Source organism: Panulirus ornatus, chromosome 29, assembly GCF_036320965.1.
Source record: "Panulirus ornatus isolate Po-2019 chromosome 29, ASM3632096v1, whole genome shotgun sequence".
Taxonomy (NCBI): Eukaryota; Metazoa; Arthropoda; class Malacostraca; order Decapoda; family Palinuridae; genus Panulirus; species Panulirus ornatus.
In genome coordinates, this window is record NC_092252.1 from 621,759 (window position 1) to 634,493 (window position 12,735).

Consider the following 12,735-nt stretch of genomic DNA (forward strand, 5'->3'; position numbering starts at 1 on the left):
AAGAGATGCATGTGACATGCAAAAGATGGGAGGTGGACAGATTAAAAAGGGTAATGAATAATGGGATGAAGAAATAAAGTTGCTAGTGAAAGAGAAAAGAGAGGTGTATGGGTGGTACTTACAGGGATAGAGTGCTGATGATTGGGAGATGTATAAGGCCTGCTACACATACTCAGTTTTTTCTTCAGTTTAATCACAGTTTAAGTGGAGTATGTGGATGAAGAATTATCTGTGCAGTTTTATCTGAACAGGCCAATATCTTGGCCTGAGTGATATCTGTCAACAATAGAAAAGTTAACTGTACAGTTATGAACTGTGCAGTTAAACTAGAGCAAGGAGGCAAATCTAAAACTTTGCTTAGTCTGCACCATGTGGCTGTGGTGCCAAGATGTCGGACATGTAGATTTTTTCAAGGGTGTTTGTCAAGGAATTCATTGAAATTTACTGAAGCCATGAATGCCTTTGGAAAATGAAAAGCAAATGGTACTTGGAGCAATCAGCTTATGAAAAACTTATTGAAAAGATGAGAGAAGTGGATGCAGAGGCAAAACGAGATGAAGTTGTGAAGAAAATAAACAATCTGAGAACTGCGCAAGGAAAAAACTGAAGAAAGTGTCAGATTCAACGAAGTCTGTGTTAGATACTGACAGCATATATACTCCCAAGCTGTGGTATTTCAACATCCTGAGTTTTTTAATGGACCGAGATACCCCACGGACATCAACTTCTAACCTGGACAGATTTGAAGATCAGGAGTCTGAAGTAAGTTAGACATTTCATTGGTTGTTAATTTGTGTTTTATTCAGTGATGATTAGGAGTAATATTACATATTGTAAATTTGCAGATAGCTACTAAATACTGTTCATAGCTTATGTTGTCCCACTCAATACATTCTTAGCCTAAGTAGTAAAAGATAGGCAATATGTTTTGATAAAAAACATAACTTCCTATACTGCATAACAGAGATTAAGAAATAAACACATCAGGTAATATTGAAAAAGATTTTTGAGCGATCGAGAGGGTGAGAGGCATGCAAGGAATAGAGTGAATTAGAACGATGTGGTATTCTGGGGTTGACATGCTGACAATGGACTGAACCAGGGCATGTGAAATGCTTATGATAAACCATGGAAAGGCCTGTGGGGCCTGGATGTGGATAGGGAGCTTTGGTTTTGGTGCATTTCACATGATAGCTAGAGACTGAATGTGAATGAATGTGGCCTTTTTTGTATATTTTCCTGGTGCTACCTTGCGATGTTTATGTGTAGGAAGAGAGGAAAGTGATTGGATCTCAGTGAATGTTGGTTTGCGGCAGGGGTGCATGATGTCTCCATGGTTGTTTAACTTGTTTATGGATGGGGTTGTTAGGGAGGTGAATGTAAGAGTTTTGGAAAGAGGGGCAAGTATGGAGTCTGTTGTGAATAAGAGAGCTTGGGAAGTGAGTCATTTGTTGTTCGCTGATGATACAGTGCTGGTGGCTGATTCATGTGGGAAACTGCAGAAACTGGTGACTGAGTTTGGTAAAGTGTGTGAAAGAAGAAAGCTGAGAGTAAATGTGAATAAGAGCAAGGTTATTAGGTACAGTAGGGTTGTGGGACAAGTCAATTGGGAGGTAAGTTTGAATGGAGAAAAACTGGAGGAAGTGAAGTGTTTCAGATATCTGGGAGTGGATTTGACAGCGGATGGAACCATGGAAGCAGAAGTGAATCATAGGGTAGGGGAGGGGGTCGAAAGTTCTGGGAGCGTTGAAAAATGTGTGGAAGTCGAGTACGTTATCTTGGAAAGCAAAAATGGGTATGTTTGAAGGAATAGTGGTTCCAACAATGATATATGGTTGTGAGGCATGGGCTATAGAGTTGTGCGCAGGAGGGTGGATGTGCTAGAAATCAGATGTTTAAGGACAATATGTGGTGTGAGGTGGTTTGATCAAATAAGTAATGAAAGGGTAAGAGAGATGTGTGGTAATAAAAAGAGTGTGGTTGAGAGAGCAGAAGATGGTGTTTTGAAATGGTTTGGTCACATAGAGAGAATGAGTGAGGAAAGATTGACAAAGAGGATATATGTGTCAGAGATGGAGGGAACAAGGAGAAGTGGGAGACCAAATTGGAGATGGAAAGATGGAGTGAAAAAAAATTTGAGTGATCGGGGCCTGAACATGCAGGAAGGTGAAAGGCGGGCAAGGAATAGAGTGAATTGGAACGATATGGTATACCAGGGTCGATGTGCTGTCAGTGGATTGAACCAGGGCATGTGAAGCATCTGGGGTAAACCATGGAAAGTTCTGTGGGACCTGGGTATGGAAAGGGAGCTGTGGTTTTGGTGCAATATACATGACAGCTAGAGACTGAGTGTGGATGAATGTGGTCTTTGTTGTCTTTTCTAGTGCTACCTCGCACACATGAGGGGAGAGGGGGATGTTATTCCATGTGTGGCGAGGTGGCGATGGGAATAAATAAAGGCAGACAATATGAATTATGTACATGTGTATATATGTACATGTCTGTGTGTGTATATATATGCGTACATTGAGATGTATAGGTATGTATATTTGCGTGTGTGGACGTGTATGTATATACATGTGTATGGGGGTGGGTTGGGGCCATTTCTTTCGTCTGTTTCCTTGCGCTACCTCGCAAACGTGGGAGACAGCAACAAAGCAAAATAAATAAATAATAAAATATATATTTTCATTATTATACTTTGTAGCTGTCTGCCACGTTAGCGAGGCAGTGCAAGGAAACAGACGAAAGAATGGCCCAACCCACCCACATACACATATATATACATACACGTCCACACACGCAAATATACATACCTATACATCTCAACATATAGATATATATACACACACAGACATATACATATATACACATGTACATAATTCATACTGTCTGCCTTTGTTCATTCCCATCGCCACCCCGCCACATATGAAATAACAACCCCCTCCCCCTGCATGTGCACGAGGTAGCACTAGGAAAAGACAACAAAGGCCACATTCGTTCACACTCAGTCTCTAGCTGTCACGTATAATGCACCAAAACCACAACTCCCTTTCCTCATCCAGGCCTCACAAAACTTTCCATGGTTTACTCCAGATGCTTCACATGCCCTGGTTCAATCCATTGACAGCACGTCGACCCCGGTGTACCACATTGTTCCAATTCACTCTATTCCTTGCACGTCTTTCACCCTTCTGCATGTTCAGGCCCTGATCACTCAAAATCTTTTTCACTCCATCTTTTCACCTCCAATTTTGTCTCCCACTTCTCCTTGTTCCCTCCACCTCTGACACTTATATCCTCTTTGTCATTCTTTCCTCACTCATTCTCTCCATGTGATCAAACCATTTCAAAACACCCTCTTCTGCTCCCTCAACCACACTTTTTTATTACCACACATCTCTCTTACCCTAATATCACTTACTCGATCAAACCACCTCACACCACATATTGTCCTCAAACATCTCATTTCCAGCACATCCACCCTCCTGCGCACAACTCTATCTATAGCCCACACCTCGCAACCATATAACATTGTTGGAACCACTATTCCTTCAAACATACCCATTTTTGCTTTCCGAGATAATGTTCTCGACTTCCACACATTCTTCAAGGCTCCCAGAACTTTCGCTCCCCTCCCCCACCCTATGATTCACTTCCGCTTCTATGGTTCCATCCGCTGCCAAATCCACTCCCAGATATCTAAAATACTTCACTTCCTCCAGTTTTTCTCTGTTCAAACTTACCTCCCAATTGACTTGTCCCTCAACCCTACTGTACCTAATAACCTTGCTCTTTTTCACATTTACTCTCAGCTTTCTTCTTTCACACACTTTACCAAACTCAGTCACCAGCTTCTGCAGTTTCTCGCACGAATCAGCCACCAGCGCTGTATCATCAGCGAACAACAACTGACTCACTTCCCAAGCTCTCTCATCCATAACAGACTGCATACTTGCCCCTCTTTCCAAAACTCTTGCATTCACCTCCCTAACAACCCCATCCATAAACAAATTAAACAACCATGGAGACATCACACACCCCTGACGCAAACCAGCATTCACTGAGAACTAATCACTTTCTTCTCTTCGTACTTGTACACATGCCTTACATCCTCGATAAAAACTTTTCACTGCTTCTAAAAACTTGCCTTCCACACCATATATTCTTAATACCTTCCACAGAGTGTCTTTATCAACTCTATCATATGCCTTCTCCAGATCCATAAATGCTACATACAAATCCATTTGCTTTTCTAAGTATTTCTCACATATATTCTTCAAAGCAAACACCTGATCCACACATCCTTTACCACTTCTGAAACCACACTGCTCTTCCCCAATCTGATGCTCTGTACATGCTTTCATCCTCTCAATCAATACCCTCCCATATAATTTCCCAGGAATACTCAACAAACTTATACCTCTGTAATTTGAGCACTCACTCTTATCCCCTTTGCCTTTGTACAATGGCACTATATATGTGTGTGTGTGTATATGAGAGAATGGGCCATTCTTTGTCTGTTTCCTGGCACTACCCCGCTGACATGGGAAACAGTGATCAAATATAATGATGATAAGAACATAAAACATTTTTAAGTACTATTTTTGATGTTATCATAGTCTTCTTGATCTAACCTCTAGTGGAGTATAATGATAAGGAGACGTTTTCTCAAGAAATTATGCAAGATGCAGCATGCCATAGCAGTATCGGTAACATTGATGGGTTTGGTTTTATTTTTTTATGAAATAGTACAATTATTGTTGTCAAAATAACAAATATGCTGTCAGTCATTCTATGAGCCCCAGATAGCCTGTAATTGAAAAGTCTTTGCTCATCAGTGAAGTCTCCTTTGGCTATTTAGTTTGATATGATCTGTATGTAAAGCAAAAGCTTAGTCACTAATGAACACATGTAGAAACTCAACATTAGTATTGCTAATGTTATCAGCAGGTGAAGGTTTTAAACAACAGTTGACACGTTTGTCATAGAATTTGGTATGATCTATTATTCTTCTTGGTATGATCTAGTATTCCACCATCAGAGACATGTCCGTTTGTGTTAGAATCACACAAAATAAATTCATGATTTGCATTTGCCAATACCTCAAGAGCCATGCTATGATAACCCTTGTAAATGTAATAGAAGGATCTGCTCCCTGCTGGAGGAAAGATCTGCATATGCTTGCCAAGTAGAGCCCCTAAACAGTGGGGAAGTTCAATTTCTCTTCAGGCTGCTTGGAAATATCTCTCCATTCTTGTTCAGGTGCTGGAAACTGAAATAGATATGTAAATCATGAATAGTTGATTTTTAGGCATATAGATAGAAACATGCAAAGTTATGTATGCAGTGTGTTTGTTAAAAAAAAAAGATATATGTTAACGCCATGCATTATATTTATATTTCTAGGAGTCTATAGAACTGGATCTCCTTCAAGATCAGGAATTACAAGAACAGCCAGAAGAGGAGCAATCAAGACTGCCTTTGGTACAGTCCGTGCAGTCATCCAACACATCAGGATAAACAAGGCCATGGAAAAGGCAAAAGGAGAATCCTATCTCTCTCATAATGAGCTTGGTGGCTGAACATCCACAATCTAACAAGACTGAAGATGATTTTGACATCACAAGAAAGAATGTAGCTTCAAAACTTGGAATGCTTTTCCAGGATCAATGAATATATGCAGAAAGATTTATTACTGAGGTACTGTTTGAAGCTCAATTGGGTAATCTCAATAGAGAATGCAAATTAACTATTCAGAACAGCCAAACTATTGCTCAAAATCCCACCACTCTACAACCAATGTCAGCAATTTATTATTTTTGCTACTTCATTTCTGAGTAAGAATCTGTAGATTATCCTTGATGAGTCATGCTGTATAATCATATTATTTTCAAGTTGTGCCGAGAGGGCTAAACACAGTATTATTAGGAAAGGTTGTTAGATTACGTTCTTTCACTATATTACACCTGTGACATATTCATTTACAGGAAGAGAGATTTTATGTTTATTACTATATAGATTTGAAAAGGTGATGTTTCAAATAAATACTTACACTGAAGTATGTGTTTTAATACTCCAAGAATAACTTTGTGAGTCTCTGATATAACTTCACTCAGTGCCTGCGGTGACATCACTGTTGTGCACTGCAGATCAACGGAAGATCATCCCATTGCCAGAAACCTGAGAGTAGCACTCAGACATTTGTCAGGAGTAATGGCTTTCTGCATGCATGTGTCCTTTCATTCAATCAAAGGAGCATTCAAGGATAAAAGATACAAATAGGTTTCCTCTGTCATACGAAGGTAATTGTACCAGTCATCACTTTCTAGCTTCAGTTCTTCCAATAGATTCATGTAAGAGAATTGCTTCCTCTTCTACAGCCAATTATTACACTAGATCTTCTTGCCTTTCCTCTTTTTTCTCATATTCTTAATGGTGCACCCAAGCGCAACAATAGCCAGAAGCAGGTCTTCATCTCATCCAACCATGTCGTCTACTGGATAATACAGACCAAAAACTGCACTGTGTGGATACACTGGTGAAATTCCATTTTAACTGTGCAGTTTTTGCCTGTGAAATTAAACCAGAGCGAAAAATTGAGCATGTGTAGCAGGCATAAGAGAAATTGTTAGGAAGTCAAGAGGGGTTGAAAAGAGGGCAAATGAGAGTATGTGTGAGTAATCATCAGTTAACTAGGGATAATGATATGTTTTGGAAGGAGGAAAGTAATGTGTGAAAGAAAGGAGAATAAGTGTGAATAGCATGTGAAGAGGGCTAAAGGAAAAGATATGATAGGTTATGATGAAGTGTGGAGGGGATGGAGTGAGTATTTTGAAGGGTTGTTAAATGTTCTATGATAGAGTGGCAGATGTAAGGTGTTTTGGTCAGGGCAGTATGTGGAGTGCGACAGTCATAGAGAGTGGTTTGGTGAAGAGAGAAAAGATGGTGAAAGCCATGAGGAAGGTGAATTGCATCAAGATAGCTGAAGTGGATTGTATTGCAGTTGAATTTATTAAGAAATGGGGTAACTGTGTTGTTGGTTGGTTGGTTAGGATATTCATTGTATGTATAGACCATGGTGAGGTGCCTAAGGATTGGCAGAATGCATGTATAGTACCATTGCATAAAGGCAAGGGGGATAATGGTGTGTTCATACTACAGAGGTATAAGTTTCTTGAGTATAACTGGTAAGTTATATGGGAAAGTATGGATGAGAATGAAGTCATGTACAGAGCATCAGATTGGGAGAAGTATTTTGGTTTCAGAAGTGGTATAGGATGTGTGGATTAGGTGTTTACTTTAAAGAATGCATGAGAAAAATATTTGGAGATACAGAGGATGTGTATGTGGCATTTATGTATCTGGAGAAGGCATTTGATACGGTTGACAGAGATGCTGTGTGGATGGTCTTAAAAATGTAGTGTGGGTGGTAAGCTGCTGGAAGCAGTGAGAAGTTTTTATTAAGAGTGTAAGGCCTCTATATGAGTAGGAAGAGAGGAGAGTGAATTGCTCCAAGTGAAGGCTGGTCTGCATGATGGGTGTGTGATATCACATGATTGTTTAATTTGTTATGGATAGGGTAGTTAGGAAGATAAATGCAAGAGTTTTGGAGAAATTGCTAGGATGTAGCATGTGGGGGATGAGAGGTCCTGGGAAGTGAGTCAATTGTTGTTTGCTGATTATACATCACTGGTGGCAGATTTGAGTGAGAAACAGCATAAGTTGGTGATTAAGTTTGGAAGAGTGTTTGAAAGGAGAAAGTTGAGAGTTTTTGTCAATAAAAGCAAGGTTGTTAGGTTCAAAAGGATTGAGGGACAATTTAGTTGGGATGTAAGTTTGAAAGGAAAAAATTGGAGGGAGTGGACATTGCACTGAGTGGCATCATGAAAGCGGAAGTAAGTCATAGATTTGGGGAGGGGGTAAAGGTTCTGATAGTGCTGAAGATGTGTGGAAAGAGAACATTATCTGGGAGAGCAAACATGGTTATGTTTGAAGGAACAGTAGTCCCAACAGTATTATATGGTTGCAAGGCATGGGCTATAGATAGGGTTATGCAGAGGAGGGTGGTTGTGTTGGAAGTAAAATGTTTGAAGACAGTTTGTGGTGTGGGGAAGTTCGATCAGATAAGTAATGAAAGGGTAAGAGATTTTTTTTTTTTTTTCCCCCCCCCGCTGTCTCCCGCGTTTGCGAGGTAGCGCAAGGAAACAGACGAAAGAAATGGCCCAACCCACCCCCATACACATGTATATACATACGTCCACACACGCAAATATACATACCTACACAGCTTTCCATGGTTTACCCCAGACGCTTCACATGCCCTGATTCAGTCCACTGACAGCACGTCAACCCCGGTATACCACATCGCTCCAATTCACTCTATTCCTTGCCCTCCTTTCATCCTCCTGCATGTTCAGGCCCCGATCACACAAAATCTTTTTCACTCCATCTTTCCACCTCCAGTTTGGTCTCCCACTTCTCCTCGTTCCTTCCACCTCCGACACATATATCCTCTTGGTCAATCTTTCCTCACTCATTCTCTCCATGCGCCCAAACCATTTCAAAACACCCTCTTCTGCTCTCTCAACCACGCTCTTTTTATTTCCACACATCTCTCTTACCCTTACGTTACTTACTCGATCAAACCACCTCACACCACACATTGTCCTCAAACATCTCATTTCCAGCACATCCATCCTCTTGCGCACAACTCTATCCATAGCCCACACCTCGCAACCATACAACATTGTTGGAACCACTATTCCTTCAAACATACCCATTTTTGCTTTCCGAGATAATGTTCTCGACTTCCACACATTCTTCAAGGCTCCCAGGATTTTCGCCCCCTCCCCCACCCTATGATCTACTTCCGCTTCCATGGTTCCATCCGCTGCCAGATCCACTCCCAGATATCTAAAACACTTTACTTCCTCCAGTTTTTCTCCATTCAAACTTACCTTCCAATTGACTTGACCCTCAACCCTACTGTACCTAATTACCTTGCTCTTATTCACATTTACTCTTAACTTTCTTCTTTCACACACTTTACCAAACTCAGTCACCAGCTTCTGCAGTTTCTCACATGAATCAGCCACCAACGCTGTATCATCAGCGAACAACAACTGACTCACTTCCCAAGCTCTCTCATCCCCAACAGACTTCATACTTGCCCCTCTTTCCAAAACTCTTGCATTCACCTCCCTAACAACCCCATCCATAAACAAATTAAACAACCATGGAGACATCACACACCCCTGCCGCAAACCTACATTCACTGAGAACCAATCACTTTCCTCTCTTCCTACACGTACACATGCCTTACATCCTCGATAAAAACTTTTCACTGCTTTTAACAACTTGCCACCCACACCATATATTCTTAATACCTTCCACAGAGCATCTCTATCAACTCTATCATATGCCCTCTCCAGATCCATAAATGCTACATACAAATCCATTTGCTTTTCTAAGTATTTCTCACATACATTCTTCAAAGCAAACACCTGATCCACACATCCTCTACCACTTCTGAAACCACGCTGCTCTTCCCCAATCTGATGCTCTGTACATGCCTTCACCCTCTCAATCAATACCCTCCCATATAATTTACCAGGAATACTCAACAAACTTATACCTGAGGTTTGTGGCAGGGGTGTGTGATGTCTCCATGGCTGTTTAATTTGTTTATGGATAGGGTTGTTAGGGAGGTGAATGCAAGAGTTTTGGAAAGAGGGGCAAGTATGAAGTCTGTTGGGGATGAGAGAGCTTGGGAAGTGAGTCAGTTGTTGTTCGCTGATGATACAGCGCTGGTGGCTGATTCATGTGAGAAACTGCAGAAGCTGGTGACTGAGTTTGGTAAAGTGTGTGAAAGAAGAAAGTTAAGAGTAAATGTGAATAAGAGCAAGGTTATTAGGTACAGTAGGGTTGAGGGTCAAGTCAATTGGGAGGTGAGTTTGAATGGAGAAAAACTGGAGGAAATGAAGTGTTTTAGATATCTGGGAGTGGATCTGGCAGCGGATGGAACCATGGAAGCGGAAGTGGGTCATAGGGTGGGGGAGGGGGCAAAAATTCTGGGAGCCTTGAAGAATGTGTGGAAGTCGAGAACATTATCTTGGAAAGCAAAAATGGGTATGTTTGAAGGAATAGTGGTTCCAACAATGTTGTATGGTTGCGAGGCGTGGACTATGGATAGAGTTGTGCGCAGGAGGATGGATGTGCTGGAAATGAGATGTTTGAGGACAATGTGTGGTGTGAGGTGGTTTGATCGAGTAAGTAACGTAAGGGTAAGAGAGATGTGTGGAAATAAAAAGAGCGTGGTTGAGAGAGCAGAAGAGGGTGTTTTGAAATGGTTTGGGCACATGGAGAGAATGAGTGAGGAAAGATTGACCAAGAGGATATATGTGTCAGAGGTGGAGGGAACGAGGAGAAGAGGGAGACCAAATTGGAGGTGGAAAGATGGAGTGAAAAAGATTTTGTGTGATCGGGGCCTGAACATGCAGGAGGGTGAAAGGAGGGCAAGGAATAGAGTGAATTGGATCGATGTGGTATACCGGGGTTGACGTGCTGTCAGTGGATTGAATCAAGGCATGTGAAGCGTCTGGGGTAAACCATGGAAAGCTGTGTAGGTATGTATATTTGCGTGTGTGGACGTATGTATATACATGTGTATGGGGGTGGGTTGGGCCATTTCTTTCGTCTGTTTCCTTGCGCTACCTCGCAAACGCGGGAGACAGCGACAAAGCAAAAAAAAAAATATATATATATATATATATATATATATATATATATATATATATATATATATATATATATATATATTTTTTTTTTTTTTTTTTTTTTTTTTTTTATACTTTTATACTTTTATACTTTTATACTTTTTTTATACTTTTATATATATGGTAGATTATTAGCAAAAGAGAAGAGAGAGGCATTTGGATGATTTTTGCAGGGAAAAAATGAAATTGAGTGGGAGATGTATAAAAGAAAGAGACAGGAGGTCAAGAGAAAGGTGCAAGAGGTGAAAAAGAGGGCAAATGAGAGTTGGGGTGAGAAAGTATCATTAGATTTTAGGGAAAATAAAAAGATGTTCTGGAAGGAGGTAAATAAAGTGCGTAAGACAAGGGAGCAAATGGGAACTTCAGTGAAGGGCACTAATGGGGAGGTGATAACAAGTAGTGGAGATGTGAGGAGATGGAGTGAGTATTTTGAAGGTTTGTTGAATGTGTTTGATAATAAAGTGGCAGATATAGGGTGTCTTGGTTGAGGTGGTGTGCAAAGTGAGAGGGTTGGGGAAAATGATTTGGTAAACAGAGAAGAGGTAGTAAAAGCTTTGCGGAAGATGAAAGCCGGCAAGGCAGCAGGTTTGGATGGTATTGCAGTGGAATTTATTAAAAAAGGGGGTGACTGTATTGTTGACTGGTTGGTAAGGTTATTTAATGTATGTATGACTCATGGTGAGGTGCCTGAGGATTGGCGGAATGCGTGCATAGTGCCATTGTACAAAGGCATAGGGGATAAGAGTGAGTGCTCAAATTACAGAGGTATAAGTTTGTTGAGTATTCCTGGTAAATTATATGGGAGGGTATTGATTGAGAGGGTGAAGGCATGTACAGAGCATCAGATTGGGGAAGAGCAGTGTGGTTTCAGAAGTGGTAGAGGATGTGTGGATCAGGTGTTTGCTTTGAAGAATGTATGTGAGAAATACTTAGAAAAGCAAATGGATTTGTATGTAGCATTTATGGATCTGGAGAAGGCATATGATAGAGTTGATAGAGATGCTTTGTGGAAGGTATTAAGAATATATGGTGTGGGTGGCAAGTTGTTAAAAGCAGTGAAAAGTTTTTATCGAGGATGTAAGGTATGTGTACATGTAGGAAGAGAGGAAAGTGATTGTTTCTCAGTGAATGTAGGTTTGCGGCAGGGGTGTGTGATGTCTCCATGGTTGTTTAATTTGTTTATGGATGGGGTTGTTAGGGAGGTGAATGCAAGAGTTTTGGAAAGAGGGGCAAGAATGAAGTCTGTTGTGGATGAGAGAGCTTGGGAAGTGAGTCAGTTGTTGTTTGCTGATGATACAGCACTGGTGGCTGATTCATGTGAGGAACTTCAGAAGCTGGTGACTGAGTTTGGTAAAGTGTGTGAAAGAAGAAAGTTAAGAGTAAATATGAATAAGAGCAAGGTTATTAGGTACAGTAGGGTTGAGGGTCAAGTCAATTGGGAGGTAAGTTTGAATGGAGGAAGTAAAGTGTTTTAGATATCTGGGAGTGGATCTGGCAGCAGATGGAACCATGGAAGCGGAAGTGGATCAAGAAAAAAAAAAAATGAGCAAGGTTATTAGCTTCACTAGGGTTGAGGGACAAGTTAGTTGGGATGCAAGTTTGAATGAAGAAAAATTGGAGGAAGTGAAGTGTTTTAGATATGTGGGAGTGGACTTAGTACTGAATGGAACTATATAATTGGAAGTGAGTCATAGGACAGGAGAGGGGGCGAAAGCTCTGGGAATGATGAAGAATGTGTAAAAAGGGAGAACGCAATCTTGAAGAGCGAAAATGGGTATGTTTGAAGGAATAATAGTTCCAACAGTATTATATGGTTGCAAGGCATGGGCTACAGATAGGGTTGTATGGAGGAGGGTGGGTGTGTTGGGCATGAAATGTTTGAGGACAACTGCAACATTGTTGCAGTTGTGGGAAAAGTAATTAGATTTTAAAGTCATTTTTAGGATAGTTAATTATT

General features: G+C 40.8%; 1 protein-coding gene and 1 pseudogene across 1 annotated transcript in view; both read left to right on the forward strand.

The window, feature by feature from the left end:
• Klp61F (Kinesin-like protein at 61F) overlaps nt 1-12,735 on the forward strand; it is a 165,694-nt gene that overhangs the window by 91,684 nt on the left and 61,275 nt on the right. The window lies entirely within an intron of this gene.
• Nucleotides 389-6,061, forward strand: LOC139758209 (uncharacterized; annotated as a pseudogene).